This window comes from Stegostoma tigrinum, chromosome 7, assembly GCF_030684315.1.
Source record: "Stegostoma tigrinum isolate sSteTig4 chromosome 7, sSteTig4.hap1, whole genome shotgun sequence".
Classification (NCBI taxonomy): domain Eukaryota; kingdom Metazoa; phylum Chordata; class Chondrichthyes; order Orectolobiformes; family Stegostomatidae; genus Stegostoma; species Stegostoma tigrinum.
In genome coordinates this window covers 36,607,493-36,624,773 of record NC_081360.1, presented here as the reverse complement: position 1 = coordinate 36,624,773, position 17,281 = coordinate 36,607,493, and the positions used below count along the sequence as shown (strand labels likewise).

At 44.1% G+C, this 17,281-nt stretch overlaps 1 protein-coding gene across 16 annotated transcripts in view; it reads left to right on the top strand.

The window, feature by feature from the left end:
- Window positions 1–29: 29 nt before the first annotated feature.
- The window catches only part of pms1 (PMS1 homolog 1, mismatch repair system component), a 99,905-nt gene continuing 82,653 nt past the window's right edge, over window positions 30–17,281 (top strand). For 3 of the 16 annotated variants that reach the window (XM_059647173.1, XM_048534395.2, XM_048534401.2), the window contains exon 1: window positions 8,208–15,853. The gene's annotated coding sequence lies outside the window, so the exon portion shown is untranslated. The other 13 variants (XM_059647169.1, XM_059647174.1, XM_048534386.2 and 10 more) reach the window with 13 other exon arrangements.

Genomic DNA, 17,281 nt, shown 5'->3' with positions numbered 1-17,281 from the left:
TCTTGTTGGAGTTGGGGGCGGGGCTTTCTCCAACGAAGGAGGCGCGCGACGAGCAGATTCTGCAGCAGGTATCCGCCGGGTACCCGGGTCGAGCCCCGGAGCGGTGAGCGTGCGCCGGGTACCCGGGTCGAGCCCGGGAGCGGTGAGCGTGCGCCGGGTACCCGGGTCGAGCCCCGGAGCGGTGAGCGTGCGCCGGGTACCCGGGTCGAGCCCCGCAGCGGTGAGCGTGCGCCGGGTACCCGGGTCGAGCCCCGGAGCGGTGAGCGTGCGCCGGGTACCCGGGTCGAGCCCGGGAGCGGTGAGCGTGCGCCGGGTACCCGGGTCGAGCCCCGGAGCGGTGAGCGTACGCCGGGTACCCGGGTCGAGCACCGGAGCGGTGAGCGTGCGCCGGGTACCCGGGTCGAGCCCCGGAGCGGTGAGCGTGCGCCGGGTACCCGGGTCGAGCCCCGGAGCGGTGAGCGTGCGCCGGGTACCCGGGTCGAGCCCCGCAGCGGTGAGCGTGCGCCGGGTACCCGGGTCGAGCCCCGGAGCGGTGAGCGTGCGCCGGGTACCCGGGTCGAGCCCGGGAGCGGTGAGCGTGCGCCGGGTACCCGGGTCGAGCCCCGGAGCGGTGAACGTGCGCCGGGTACCCGGGTCGAGCCCGGGAGCGGTGAGCGTGCGCCGGGTACCTTGAGAGGTGACCGTCAGGTGCCCGGAGTGAACACAGGGGTGTGCCCTCCGGTTACCGAGAGTGAACCTACCTGGTAACAGAATAAGTCTTGAGTGAATACACCATGTAACAAGAGTGACACTGGAACATGCCCTCCCACAGGTACCTGGAATATATCCTAAATTATGTCAGACAGTTATTTGCAGTGAACCTGCAGCATGTCCACCAGGAACTGGGAGAAAGTCTAAGTGTGTCCGTCCAGGTCTGGGAGTGAGCCATAGTGTCACATAGCACGGTCCAAGCAGTCCATGCTGAATATTATCCCAAACGAAACTAGTCCTGCCTGCCTGCTCCTGGCCCATATTCATCCAAATCATTCCTAATATTATATCCCTATCTAAATGTCTTTTAAACATTGTAATTGCACGTGCATCTACAACGTCCTCAGGAAGTTCATTCCACTCGCAAACCACCCTCTGTAAACCAAAATTGCCCCCATGTATTTTTAAAAATCTCCTCCACTCACCTTAAAAATGTTCCCCCTTCGTGAAGTTCCTCATCCCAGGGGAAAAAGGCAACTACCATTCATTCTACATATACCTCTCATTATTTTATGAACTACTGTCAGGTTGCCTCTCAACCTCCTATGCTGCAGTGATTAAAGTCCCAGTCTATCCAGCCTTTCTTTACAAGTCCAGCATTCTATACCTGGCAATACTGTTGGTAAATCTCTTCTGGACCCTCTCCAGCTTAATAATACCCATCCTATAACTGGGCGTCCCGAACTGGACACAGTATTCCAGAAGAGGCCTTAACAATGTCCTGTACAACCTCAGCATGATTCCCAACTCCTGGGAATGAAGGCAAGAGCGCTAAATACCTTTTTGAATTACCATGTCTACATGTGATGCACAGTTCAAATCATTATATATCTCAATCCCTAGGGGTCTCAGTTCTACAACACTACCATTAATTGTATAAGCCCTACCCTAGTTTGTTGTCCTAAATACCTTGCATTTATCCAGAATGAACTCCACCCGCCAGTTTCAGCACATTGACCCATTTGATCAAGATCCCATTGTCATCTTAGAAAACCTTCTTCATTGTCTGCTATGCCACTAATTTTGGTGTCGTATGTAAACTTACTAACCATGCCTGCTGTATGCTCATTCAAATCACTTATGTAAGTGACAAACAAAAAAGGACCTACAGCTGATCCCTGTGGAACACTGCTGGTGACAGTCCTCCAGTCCAAAAAGCAACCCTCCACCACCACTCTGTCTCCTGCTGTTAAGTCAATTATGTATCCAATTGACAAGCTCACCTTGAATCCCATTTGACCTAACTTTACCAATTAGTCTGCCATGTGGAAACTTGTCGAAGGCTTTACTAAAATCCAAGTAAACAATGTCTACTCCTCTGCCGTCATCAAGAGAACAGCTGGCTAGTATTGGAAGTGAACCTGGTTTGTGTCTGTTGTGAACTGGGAATAAACATGGAACCTGGAACATATCCATCAGGTGCTGTGTGAGAGCCTGGAACATGTTCACCAGGTATTGGCAGTGAAGCTGGAGAGTGTTCACTGGGTATTGGGAATGAACCAAGTGTGTGTTTGGCAGGGACTGGGAGTCAACCTGGAGTGTGTTGAGCATGGACTGTGACTGAGCTTGGTAAGGTGACTGATAGTTGATGGGAGTGAACACGGAGTTCATTCACCAGGAACTCAGAATGAACCTGAAATGTGCCAATCTGGGTCAGGGGTTGACCTCAGAGATCTTCGAGGAGAACATCTTGTCAGTCCTTGGGAATGAACCAAGAACCTATCCTTCAGGGATTGGTAATAAGTTCCAAGAGATAACCTGCTGATAACCAGGAGGAACCACGGAATGTGCTCATGAGGGGCTGGCAGCAAGTCTCAGAGCAACATCCTTTAGATACCAGGAGTGGACCTAGAGTGTGTTCATCAAGTGTTGTGAGTGAATCTGGAGTTATGTCTGTCAGGTAACAGGAGTGAACCCAGCAGATGGCCTAATGTATCAATGTGGACTTCACCAGTTTCAAAATCTCCCCTTTCCCTACTGCATCCCTAAACCAGCCTAGTTCGTCCCCTCCCCCCTCCCCCCCACCACACAACCAGCCCAGCTCTTCCCCCCCCCCCACCCACTGCATCCCAAAACCAGTCCAACCTGTCTCTGCCTCCCTAACTGGTTCTTCCTCTCACCCATCCCTTCCTCCCACCCCAAGCCACACCCCCATCTACCTACTAACCTCATCCCACCTCCTTGACCTGTCCGTCTTCCCTGGACTGACCTATCCCCTCCCTACCTCCCCACCTGTACTCTCTCCACCTATCTTCTTTACTCTCCATCTTCAGTCCGCCTCCCCCTCTCTCCCTATTTATTCCAGTTCCCTCTCCCCATCCCCCTCTCTGATGAAGGGTCTAGGCCCGAAACGTCAGCTTTTGTGCTCCTGAGATGCTGCTTGGCCTGCTGTGTTCATCCAGCCTCTCATTTTATTATCTTGAACCCAGAGAGTGCCTAGCATGGATGGTGAGTTAGTTTAGAGTGTATTTATCTTGATCAGGTCTGATGCCTGGAGAATATCCATCAGATACTAGAAGCCAGCCCAGAATGCATCCATCAGGTGCTTGGAATGAACGTTGAGCGTGTTGATCTGGGTCTGGGAGTGCAGCTGGAGCATGTAAAGCAGTGACCACCACATGATCTGTGTGTTCCGCAGGCACCTGGAATGTGGCCTAAGTTATGTCAGGCATTTATTTGCATTAAATCAGGAGCATGTCCTTTGGGGATTGGCAGTGAACCCAAGTGTGTCCATCCTGGACGGGAGTGAGTCCTGTCAACATTTGGCTTGTACTGGGAGTGAATCCATTAGAGTCTGCAGGGGCAAATTACTGCAGATGCTGGAATCTGTACTTGAAAACAAAAAATGCTGGACATCATAGTGGGGCAAGCAGCGTCCATGGAGAGGGAGCAAGCTAATGTTTTGAGCCAAGATGACTCTTCTTCAGAGCTCGAGCATTTTTATTGGCTTTTTTTTAGTGTCTGTCATGGACTGAGAATAAACAGAACCTGCGCCTAACGTTCTCAGAGAGAACCTGGAATATATCTGTCACATTTGAGAGTGAGCCTGGACCATGTCTGCCAGGTCCTGTCAGGATGTTGCAGTGTGTTCACTGGATATTGGATATGAGCCCACTGCATTAATGGCAGGGTCTGGGAGTGAGCCAACGGGACATCCAGCAGAGACTGGGTGTAGACCAGGAGTGCATCCGGCGTGGCGCTGTGACTGAAAGCAGTAAGTTGTGAACGCAGCATGTCCATAAAGAATCTGGAGTGTACCATCGATGTGTCTATTTGGTTACGTGTTGTCCTCTGAGACTGGGCGCTGGTAATGAACCTGGGGAAAAACTTATCAGTTTTTGGGAGAGAACCTGGAGCCTATCAGTCAGGGACCAGGAGTGAGCGCCATGTGTGCCCCTCAGGGTTTGGGAGTGTCCCAGAGCATGTCTATTGGAGGTTTGACATGAGACCCGAGCAATATCCTGTTTGTATGAGAAGTGAACCTGGAGTGTGACCATCAGTGATGTGAGTTAACCCAGAGTTCCTACATCAGGAACTGGGAATGAAGCAGAAGTGTGGCCATAAGAAATCAGTTAGCATGGGTCATGTCTGGCATGACAAGTGAACTTGGTGTGCATTTATCTGATTGACTGACAGATGCCACATCAGCTACTAGGGGAGAGCGCAGTGTGTGTCCATAAGCTGCTCGAAGTGAACCTGAAGTATGTCAGTCTGGGTCCGGGAGTGAACTTGGAATGCGCCTGTCCGTGACTATGCATGATTAGAGTGTGCCCTGTAGACACTGGGAGTATTTCCTACGTTATGTCAGGAAGATATTTGCAGTGAACCTGAAGTATGTCCACGAGCGACTGGGAATGAGCCTAAGTGTATCCATGTTGGTCTGGGAGTCAGTCCTGAGAATATCTGGAACAAAAACAGAAGTTGCTGGAAAAGCTCAGCAGGTCTGGCATAATCTGCGAGGAAAACTCAGAGTTAACATTTCGGGTCTGGTGACCCTTCCTCAGAGTCCGACCATAAGTGACTGCGAGTTAACCCAGAGTGGAAATATCTGACATGTTGGGAGTGAATCTGGTTTGTGTCAATCAAGGACAGGGAATGAACATGGAACCTGGACCTCAGGTGCTGAGAGTGAGCTCAGAGTGTGTTTGCTGGGTACTGGCAATGAAACTGGAGTGTGTCCACTGGGTATTTTGCTGGCCCCGCTATGTTTCTGGCAGAGACTTGGAGTGCACCCAGAATACACCTGGCAGTGACCTGGAGTATTGCCCAACAGAGACCGAGAGTGAAACAGAGCATGTCCTTCAGGAATTCGGAGTGAACCCAGAATTTGCGTGGGGTATGCATTGATCCAGGAGAGCATCCAGCAAGTACTGGTAATGAACCTTGGAGAGCAACTTGTTTGCGGTTGGGAGTCAACCTGGAGCTTATCCTTCCGAGACTGGGAGTGAACTCCAAGAGGTAACCTGCTGATACCAAGAGTGAGCTCAAAACATGTCCATTGAGGGTAGGGAGCAAGCTGGGGAGTGTGCCCGTTTGGGGGCTGGGAATGAACGCAGGAGAGTGTCCAACATATGCTGGAATGATCCCAGAACGTGATACAGGATTGGGAATGAGCATGGAATGTCTCTGGCATCCACTGGGAGTGATTCAGCAGTGTGTCTGTTAGGCACTAGGAGTGATCCTATCGTGTATCTGGCATATTTTATAAGTGAGCCAGATCATTGCCTTGCAAGCAGTTGGGGAGAGCCCAGACTGCATCCAGCCGGCACTGTTGCTAAGCCTATAGTGTGCGCATCAGGGACTGGGATTGGACTGCGCGTGTGTCTGTCCAGGTCAAAGAATGAGCTGCACAACATCCTTGACCCATGCAGGGAGTGGGCCCACAGACTATCCTTCAAGCACCAGGACCAAGCTCTGAGAAATGTTCAGTAGATACTCTGAGCATGCCCAGAGTATGTCTAGATTGAGTGTTGAGTGTGAACCTACAGTGTGTCTCAGTTGCTGCAAGTGAGCCCAGAGTATGTTCATCAGGTGCTAGGAGTAGGACTGGAATGGGTCTGGCACGTATAGGGAATGATCTCTGAGCATATCCGCTAGTGAGATATTTGGTGGCTACAGGGAGTGCAGTTAGAATCTGTACATTGGGAATTGGGAGTGAACCCAGAATGTATCCAGCACGTACTGGGAATAATCTTGGAACGTGTCCATCAGGAATGCAAGTGAGCATGGAGTGTCTCTGGTATATACTGGGAATGATCCTGGAATGTGTCTAGCAGGTACCAAGAATGATTATGAAGTATTTCTGGTAGCTAGTTGGAGTTAGACACAATCTGGGTTATCGGGTGTTAGGGGGTGCCCATTAGGAGTGACCCCAAAGTGTGTCTAACATGTGTGCTCAGCAGGTACCGGGTGAGATCCTGGAGTATATTTGGCATGTTCTGGGGGTGATCCCAGGCTGTATCTGGCAGGAGCGGACTGTGAGCTGGAATGTGTCCATCAGGTACCGGCAGGTGCCAAGAGTAAGCCGAGAGTTTATATGGCAGGCGCTGAAAGTCTGCGGGGCGATTGTGACAGGAACTTAATGCTGAATGCCTGGGCAAGATCTGGGAGTTCTCAAAGATTGTCTCTAGCAGGTGCTGGAGGAAGTGCAGTGTCTTTCCAGGCTCATTTCCTTCCAGCAGCAGTGAGGAAAATGATGATTGTGTAGCAAGAAACGAGAGAACATGCAAACATAAGGTACACTGGTAGATAAGATTAAATGTTACAAAAATCACGAAGTGCAACTAACTGCTCTGAATCAAATTCATGTAGCATTTGTGTTAAAACAGAAGAGTTGACAGCACAAATAGAAATAAGTTTGTATAATCTCAGAGAATCATAGAGTTTTTGCAGCACATAAGGAGGCCCTTCGGCCCATTGAGTCAATGCCGGCCATCAAACATCCATCTATTTTAATCCTGTTTTCAAGCTCTTGGACTGCAGTCTTTTATGTCAGGGCATTTCAAATGCTCTTCTAAGGACTTCTTGAATGTTTGAGGGTTCCTACCTCGACCATCTTTTCAGGCAGTGAATTCCACATGCCCACAACCCTCCAAGAGAAGAAATGTTTCTTCAAAATCTATCTAAATCACCTTAAAATCATGCCTCTCTTTTATTGGTTCTTCTATTACACGTGGGAATCAGAAATTGTAAAGGATGATAGAAAAGAATAGAAGAGAAGGCACAATTACATCATCTATAATTTTAATTCAGGGGCATATGAGGCTTGAGAAGCTAAAAGTTCTGCTCCTTATACCTAAAGGCACATGGGCTCGGTAAGGAAGGATGGAGTCTATCCAGCAGGCTGTGGGAAGGGATCTGTACAGCTGTTATGCAAGAATATTTTGGCTTCCCATGGACTGGGCACACAGCTGTAGGAGCTATTTCTACAAAATTTACTGCCATAGGATAGACTTCCTCCATTAAATGCAAGATCTAAATTTAGATGTAAATGTCAGCATTTAAAGTTATTGATTTGCGTAGTAAAGGTACTTAGTTACCCACATAAGAAAGCTATTAATGAGACTTACGCTCTGAATTTGTGTTGAAGTAATTATTGTGTTTGATAATTCTTGAATTATTTAGCTCGTTTCACACCTTGAGGAAAAAGTTATTTGTATAAGTTAATGAAATGAGCGTCTGCTATGATCCTCAAAAATGCTGAAGGACACTTTTTTTTTGGTTTGGCTTTATTTTAAAGTTTTGACAGAATCGTTTGGAACCCAAGATCACACCTCAGTTTTTAACTGCATTAATTAACTAGAAACAATGGCACTTTATTTTGGCACTTGAATGCCGTTTTACTTGTTGGTCTTGTCTCTCAATTTCTTGAAATGTTCTTTAAGTTGCAGACTACTGTTTTTCTACTATTAGGAAAAATTTCGTGCTCGAAATGTTTTGCTCCCTACAAGTTTAACATCCAAATTCCCTGCACAAATCTCTTCCCTAAGACCATTCATTCTCCCAAGGGCTTTAACAGTTAACCTTTCTAATATGGCCACTTTTAAAATAAAACTCTTTTTCCATAAGACCATAAGACATAGGAGTGGAAGTAAGGCTATTCGGCCCATCAAGCCCACTCCACCATTTTCTTTCCGTTTCTCTATTCTGCTTATACGTGCTACATTGACAGTAGTTTGCCATTTAATTTCTCAATTTAGTGTTTTTTTTTGTACTTTGCTGAGATTTTGTTCCAGTTAAGGACCCTTTTGTTATTTCAGTTCTGTCTTCATTTTTTCCCCCTTAAAAATTAATCACAAATGATTAAAAGAATAGTCTTAACTTTCTTGCCACTTTTGTTTTCCAGTGGGACTGTCTGTGATATTCTTCATTTTTCCAGAATCACTCTTGTCATCTTTCACAGGTATTTTCAAGGAAACTGCAATTCATGCAACAGCGGTTAGTTTATTTTATAGGCCATTAAATAATGTCCTAAGTCAGACGTTCTACTCTGCTGTATTTAATGTTCTTGTTTCAGTTACTCTTATATTGGGGACAACAGACCAGTTAGGTTTAACAACGGAAATTGTTGGGAAAACTCACTGGGTCTGGTGTTGAGAAAACAAGATTAATGTTTCAGGTCCAGTAGCCTGCCCTCCTCCTTCAGAACCAATTACGTGATTGCTTTGTCAACAATCTTGGATCTGTTCTGAAATGACCTCCATTTAGTTTTCCTTATTGACTCATACCTTTAAGATCTTCCATATGGGTTACTGATATTTCATTGGAGGCAGTTCATAGAAGATTTACTAAGGTGATCCTTAGTTTGGAAGAATTGTCTTATAAGCAAGGGTCAAACTGGTTTAGACACTGCTTATTGGAGTTTTGAAGAATGAGAGGTGATCTCATTGAAACATACAGAGTTCTTAAGGGACGAAACAGAATAAATGCGAAGACTATGTTTCCTTTCACAGGACACCCTACATTAAGAGGACATGGTCTCAGAATAAGGAGTGCCCGTTTAAGATTGGAATGCGGAAGAATTTCTGCTGTCAGAGGGTTGAGAGCCTTTAGAACTCATTCCCAAGGCTGAATTAGATTCTTGATCAATAGGGGAATCAGGCGATATAGGAAAAGCAGGAATGTGGATGTGAGGAACATCAGATCAGCCATAATCACATTGAATGGTGGAGCTGGTTCAAGGGACCGAACAATCTACTCTTGTTCTGTGTTCTATGTTCCTATTTCTTATGGTCATATCTCATTCAGTGCTTTGTTTCGATTTCCTAGACTGTATTTGTGAATCCGGATGCAAATTTTGTGAACAGTTTTCAACACTCTTTCAAAACTTAAACTCAGTTGACTTTCAGGGGTCTCCCATTAAAATTTCATCACTGTCATTTCTGTTTTAGGGCTACTTTGTTGTAATTTTTTGATTTGCTTGATTGATTTTATTGTCACATGGATCAAAATACAGTGAAAAGCTTTGTTTACAAGTGGTACTTGTACAGTGAACTTGTAGATGGCGTTCATTTGGAATTTGGCAACACAATCGTAGTAGTCCAGGGAGTACAGTAGGGAGTGAAGGATGCACCTTGGGGGGGCTCCAGTGTTGAATGTTATTGTGGAGGAGGTGCATTTACGTATCCTCACTGACTGCGACCTGTGGCTCAGAAAGCTGAGGATCCAGTTGCAGATGTTGGAGCTGAGACCAAGGTTGTGCAGGTCTCGACTCTGCCTTCTCTTATCTGCCCAACACTCTGCTTTCTTTTCTACATCTGGTTACAGTCAATGCAGCCACTTGCTGTTTCTTCGTAATAGAAATTAACATTTCTGTGTTCCTAACCTTTTACGTGTTGGTTTGCCTGTATTTTGTTTGGTTCGGATGGAAATTTACAGCTGAAGCACGAACTTGTCTTTATTATTCCTTATCGATATTTTCCAAGCAACTGCATAATTCCTGTGTAACATCTTTCCGAAATTCAGAATCTATTTGCAAAATATACTTGCTCAGTTTCCTGTGGTTCTGTGTTCTGCTTAAGAGCCACTTGCCCTTTGTTCTAAGACACACTGTTGAAATGCCAGCACATGTCACGCTGCTCTTTAAGAAGCGCAGAAGAAGAGATCCAAGGAATTACAGACTAGTGAGCCTAACAACTATGGTAGGAGTCTGTAATTGAGGATGGAGTAACTGAACAACTTGACAATTTTCAGTAAATCAGGGAGACCCAGCATGAATTCATGACAGGTAGATCATACCTGACAAACCTCATAGAATTTTTTGAAGGTGTCTTAAAGTAGAATGTCAATGATTTGTTTGTGGTTTTTGAGAAGGTATTTACTTATGCCCCATGTAAGACATTTAACTAAGGTAGAAGCCCATGGAATTGAGGACAAACTACTGATTACAGAAAGTAGGGATAATGATACGTACTCAAATTGACAGAATGTGACCAGTGGTGCCTATCAAGGATATGTATTGAGGCCTCATTTATTCACAGCTTGGATAATGACATTGCCATATATCCCTATTTGCTGATGACACAAAGTTAGGTGGCATTTCAGACAGTATAGATGATAGCATAACATTCCAAAGGAAATAAGATAGACTTAGACTTAGATTTTGTGAATGGGCAGAACTGTGGCAGTTGGTGTTTAATGTAAGCAGGTATCAATTTTGGAACAACCAGGATAGATCTGCAGTACTTTCCAGATTGTATAAAGTTAATTACAGTGGATGTTGAAAGAGACTTGGCGATTCGGGTCCATAGGTCTTTAAAATATTACAAGCAGGCACAGAAAATAACCAAGAAAGCTAACGGAATGCTGACCTTCGTATGTAGAGGACTGGTGTACAAGGATTCAGAAATTATGCTGCAATTCTGCTTGGACCCCACGTGGAGTATTGTGAGCAGATATGGACACCACACCTTGGGAAGGATATAATGGCCTTGAAGGGATGACATTGTAGGTTTACAAGAATAATAACTTTAACTCCTGAAGTCAGATACAAGGAAAGACAAAATAGGCCTGCTTACTCTAGAATTTAGAAGGTTAAGGGATGATCTGATCAAAGTCTTCAAGATATTTTCAGAAAAGGACAAGGTAGATAAACAATTGCTGGTTGTGGATTCTAGAACTAAGGGGCATAGTCCAGACTGTTCAGGAGAGATGTTAGGATGCACTTCTATACATAAAGGGTGGTGGATGTTTGGAACTATTGCACAAATGTCAGTGGATGCAGTATCAGTTGTTAATTTTTAATCTGGGATTAATGAAATTTTATTAGGCAAAAGTATTGAGGATTATGGGCTAAAGGCAGGTATATGGAGTTAAACCATAAATCAGCCACAATCTCAATGAAAGAGGGAACTGACTTGAGGGGTTGAATGGCATACTCCTGTTCCTATGATTTTATTTCAAAGTTGTTAGAGATATAAGAAATTGACTTAAGACATTCTACATAAAGTGATTTAGTTGTACTTAACAGCAGCCTCTGAGAATTTTAGTTCTGCCGAAACTGACACTGCGTAATTTACTCTGCTCTTTTTAAAATTTATGCTGCTCTGCTTTCCATTTAGATTGATTGACAATCAACGTGGAAACCATGCCTGACGCCTGGGCCATTAGTGAAGAATTAGTTCACCATAAAACTAGGTTTTTAGACAAATCTTGTTTCAGATTTAATCTGCATTCATTTAAAGAGAACAGAAATTTACTGTCACATGTACTTGTCTCCACATCACAGTGCCTATATTGGCATAAGTTCTGGAAAATCTCTGGATGAGTAAATGATGTCCGTGTTTCAGCATGACAAATCAGGATCGATTGGTAAGTTTTTAGGTAACTTGCATTGTGTCTCAGATAAGAATGGTCAAGAGTGTAAAATCTGGAAGACATAAAAAGCAGTAAATCTGAATCCAAGACGCTGTACGGGATCTCGGAGAAACTGAAGGGTGCAAGAAGCAGCACCACTGTACCAATCAAAGGCAAGTTTGGTAGGACAGTATTGATGGAATGGCGTGCTGGAGGCAAGGTGGATGGAACACTTCTGGGAGATTCTCAACCAGCCCAGCTCCATCTCTGCAATCAAGTTCAGTGTCAGCTCTGCATGTCAACAGCGGATGCCAAAGTTGGAGAAACTGGGCAGGTCAAAGGTCCAAAGAGCTATGAAGAGCCAGAAGAACAACAAAGGCCTCTGGCAGCAATGAAATATCAGCAGAGCTATTGAAACATGGCAAGAACACTATCACCCGGAGATGATAGACCAATTTAACAAGGTCTTGAAGACAAGAGCAGGGAACAGTATAGCACAGTACGGGCGCTTCGGCCCAAGATGTTCTGCCGAGCTTTTACCCTAAACCTAAGGTCTATCTAACCTCCGCCGCTACTTTATACTATCATCCATGTACCTACCTAATAGCCGCTTAAATGCCCCCAATGAGGCCAACTCCACTACTCTCTCCAGCAATGCGTTCCACGCCCCTACCACTCTGAGTAAAGAACCTACCTCTGATGTCTCCCCGATATCTACCTCTTTTCACTTCAAAACTATGTCCTGTCGTAAAAGCTACCTCCATCCGAAGAAAAAGTCTCTGGCTGTCTACTCTATCCATACCTCTGATCATTTTGTACACCTCTATCAAGTCACCTCTCATCCTTCGTTGTTCTAAAGAGAAAAGCTCTTGCGCTCTCAACCTTTCTTTGTAAGACCTTCCCTCCATTCCAGGCAACATCCTGGTAAATCTCATCTACACCTTTTTCCAATGCCACCACATCTTTCCTGTAATGAAGCAACCAGAACTGGACACAATACTCCCGATGTGGCCGAACCAGGATTTTGTGTAGTGGAGCACAACTTCACGACTCTTAAACTCACTCCCTCCATTAATAAAAGCTAACACACTATACGCCTTCTTAACAACTCTATCCACCTGGGTGGCAGCTCTCTGGATCTGTGAACATGAACCTCAAGATCCCTCTGTTCCTCCACAATGCCAAGAATCTTTCCGTTAACCCTGTATTTTGCTTTCGAGTTTTTCCTTCCAAAGTGAATCTCCTCACACTTCTAATGGTTAAATTCCATCTGCCACTTCTCAGCCCAGCTGTGCATTCTATCAATGTCCCTTTGTAACCTAGAACAGCTCTCTGCACTGTCCACAATGTGACCCACCTTCATATAGTCCGTGAACTTGTTAATCCACCCTTCCCCTCCTTCATCCAAGTCATTTCCAAAAATCACAAATAGAAGAGGACCCAGAACAGATCCTGTGGCACACCACTCATAACTGAGCACCAAGTTGAATATTTTCCATCCACTACCACCCTTTGTCTTCTAAGGGTCAGCCAATTCTGAATCCAGTCTGCCATATTTCCCCTTATCCCATGCCTCCTTACCTTCTGCATGAGCCTACCATGGGGAACCTTATCAAACGCCTTACTTAAATCCATGTATACTACATCCACTGCTTCACCTTCACCCACATGCTTGGTCACCTCTTCAAAGAATTCAGTAAGGTTTGTGAGGCATGATCTACGCCTCACAAATCCATGCTGACTATCGTGAATCAACCTGTGCCTTCCCAAGTGATCATAAATCCTGTCTGTCAGAGCCCTTTCCAATAATTTGCCCACCACTGACGTAAGACTAACTGGCTTGTAATTTCCCAGGTTATCCCGTTCCCTTTTTTGAACAAGGGAATGATGTTTGTCTCTCTCAAATTTTCTGGCAGTATACCTGTGGATAGTGACGCAGAAAAGATCATCGCCAAAGGCCCTGCGATCTTGTTCCTCGCTTCCCATAGAATCCTTGGATAAATCCCCTCAGGCTTGGGAGACATATGTCTTCAACTTCCTCAGAATTCCTAGCACATCTTCTTTACTAACATCAACCTCCTGTAGCCTCCCTATCTGTTTCACAACATCCTCCTCTACAACCAGGTCCCTCTCGGATGTGAATACTGAAGAAAAGTATTCATTACGGACCTCTCCTATCTCTTTAGGCTCTGTGCACAAATTCCCTTCATAATCCTTGATCGGCCCTATCCTTTCTCTGGTTATTCTCTTGTTCTGCACATAGGTGTAAAAAGCCTTGGAGTTTTCCTTGATCCTATCTGCCATGATTTTCTAATGCCCCCTTATAGCTCCTCTTAGTTCTTCCTTAGTTTCCTTCCTGGCTAATTTGTATCCCTCTAGACCCTTCTCCGATCCTCTTCCTAAACCTTACATAAGCCGCCTCCTTCCTCTTGACCAGTAGTACGACCTCTCTCGAGAACCATGGCTCCCTCGCTCGACCGCATGTTCTCTACCTGCTAGGGACAAACATATCGAACACATGCAGTATGCATACCTTAAACAATCTCCACATTTCTGTGGTGCTCTTCCCTGACAGCATCTGTTCCCAATTTAGGTTACCCAGTTCTTGTCTAACTGAGTTGTAATTACCCTTCTCCCAGTTATAACCTTTATCCTGCCGTATGTACCTATCCTTATCCATGACTGTCGTGAAAGAAACAGTTATGATCACTACCGCCAAAATGCTCTCCAACCAGCAGGTCTAACACTTGGTCTGGTTCGTTGCCAAGCACCAAATCCAAAGTGGCGCCTCCTCGTGTTGGTCTACCCTACATATTGTGTCAGGAATCCTTCCTGAATGCACTAGACAAAATCTACTCCATCTAAACTATTAGAACTAAAATATTTCCAATCAATATTTGGAAAGTTGTCACCCATGACTACAACCCTGTGACTTCTGCACCTTGCCAGTGTCTGCCTCCCAATCCGTTCCTCTGCTTTGCAACTGTTAGGGGGTCTGTCTTTAAAAAAAAAACCCAACTAGTAGAATAGTAATAGCAAGTTGTCAATAAAAGGGAACCTTAGCAACTGAAACAACTGGAGGGACATAGTTCAGCTGTCAGTACCTGGCAGTCTTCAGCACAGTGCTCTAAAGACCTAAAAGCAGAAGTAGACTGTACCCATCACAAATAACAGGCAGGTGTCCAGGACTGCTGATGAGGAATGTCAAAGAGCAGAGCTGAATGTCAAACTATTTGCTGTACACTTCATTGATTTATAGAAGACTTTTTCTGTAGCACTCATCAGCAGTCAGATGGATCACTGTGCAATATGGTACCCTGACGTGGTTTATTAATATCTTTAGACTTAAAAACCAGTGACTCTGCTGCATCAAGAGCAGCACAGGCTCAGTAGATTCCCTAAACATCATCTTAAGGATATGGTAATGCTGCATTTTTCCACTTTCTTGTCTTGGTTACTGATTTCATTGTGAGGAAGAAGATGGTGGGTGCAGACTTTGACATTCTGTTACAATGTGACGAACTGATGATTTCTCTGCTGGGTGGAGAATTCGCATACACTCCAAGACGTGATTATCAGCCTCAAGAATAGCAATGCAGAGGATGAAATGGAGATTCATACAAGAATTGGTGAAGCAACATCAGTCCTCCAGCATCCTCACATTGTTGAGATAGTCAATCCCATGATCAGCCATGAAGCTATGACTCTTTTTCCGTTGTCGTACCAACTGTATCTGTGCCAGCAGGACATAGAAGAAAATGGCAAAGGTATCATGTGCATTGGACATCTTTCATGATCATTATTGCCTGTGTAAGATCTTCAGCATCATATGGGGAGACACCATCACCAAAGTAGCCCTTTGACAACTGAGCCAGACATGACACATATGTTTGCCTCCTGGTTGTACTCCTGACCAGAGTGGCAGAAATATGGATACTATCGATAGAAAAAGAAGATAGGGCCTGAAAGAAGATCTGGCAAGTTACTTTTAAGAAATGTCTTCAAGAGCGGGACACTATCTGGTCTAGAGCAAAATAAATTGCAATGAACCAGGGCTGGTGGAGAACTCTTGCTGCCCGTTGTTTCACAGGTCTGCAAGAGCTAAGTAATTTCTTGTAACAAAGTAATTGTGATTGTATCTTTCACTTGAAGTGATTCCTACAAAACACCAGTAGTTGTTTTAAGTTTTTGATTTAACAAAGTGCTGTATTGACCTAAGTAGCTGTCCTGATTTTTGGCAGTGCAGTCTACGTTTTGTGGGGGAAACAAAAATCCAAAGAAGTTTCCTGGAAGTAACCTATCTGCATTGGTATGTATCTCGGGTTATAAAGTGTTAGAATTTTTTAAAAAGTCCTATTTAAAATAACTGTTTTCGTTCCTATACTAGCATCCCACTTGCCCCTACATATAAACGGTCTCATAGTTTGTATTTAATTATTCTTATTAAAAACAGTACACCAATAATTAAATGAACTAATGGTCTTGAATGATGCTTCGTTGATATTTGGGACAAGTTTGGACCTCTGAATTTCTCTGCTCGTGGACCATTCCTGGCTGCTGTTCATTTACAAATTATTCTGCGACAAATTTCTCTGATCTAATGTGGATGACCTAACTCTCTCGCACATTAAGCTGCAACTCGGATGGTAAATAGACCATTCTGACATGGATGGGTGAAATTATTTTTGTAAAAAAATGACTCTACTCTAAATATTTTCAGCATATTCGAAGAAGAGTCAAGATTGAGTTGCATTTTGTATTTGCACATCTTCAACTTAAAAGCACCATGCTTAATCTGTTCAAAAATTGAATACTTTATAAGCTAAATCCTTGCATTGTTTACTGATTTGAAGTACTAATATCTGTTGGTAAACAAGAATTGATGGTATGCCAGCACTACTAAATAATATTTTAAAATATGGCTTGCAAGTGAAGATGGTGGAAGTGAGGTTTGTTGTGAATAATCATACAGAGAAGCAAGGCAATAAGATGAAAATAAATGACCAGTGTTAAGGAGTTTGGCATTTATTATAATCTTGTCATTTAAAGATCTAGACTGTGTGAAATGCATTTTCAAAAAATGTTTAAGTGAGACAACAAGTTACTTGTTCAGGTTTATAAGAAGGTACCAAGTTGTTTTTACCAGCAGTTAAGTGGCCTTAGTAACCTAGTAACAACTTAGAAACATGCAGCACAGAATGAGGCTGTTAAGCTTGCTGTTGGTGCTGGTTAAACAAAGGAGTTATCCATGTGGGCCACTTCTGTTTCTCCTTGGCCATGCATTTCTTAAAAAAATCCTTTTTGTATGTAAGTCCAATTCTCTTGAAAGTTGCTATTAAATCTGCTTACAGCACCCTTCAAACAGTGTGTTCCAAATCACAACCTATGGTGAAAAATATTTTCCTTGTACCGCATTTGTTTCTTTTGCTAGTCATCCTAAATCTATGCCATCTGGTTAATTCTCCTACCACAGCAACCAATTGTGGAAAAAAGCACTCATTTATAATATTTGTCACTCCATAACTGAGAAGGGATTGTAGTTTTTTTAATGCACTATATAATTGCAGCATGTAAATGTGCATTTACGCCTCTATTGCCTGTATTTTGCTTTAAGTTCCTTCTAGTCTATGATTAAGGTTTTTGATGAGCAGTGCATGCTGTTTGTTTATACTTGGTTTATTCTGTTAACAGCAGGCAAAACCACTATCAATCTGATGCAGCACAGAAAATAATAGAT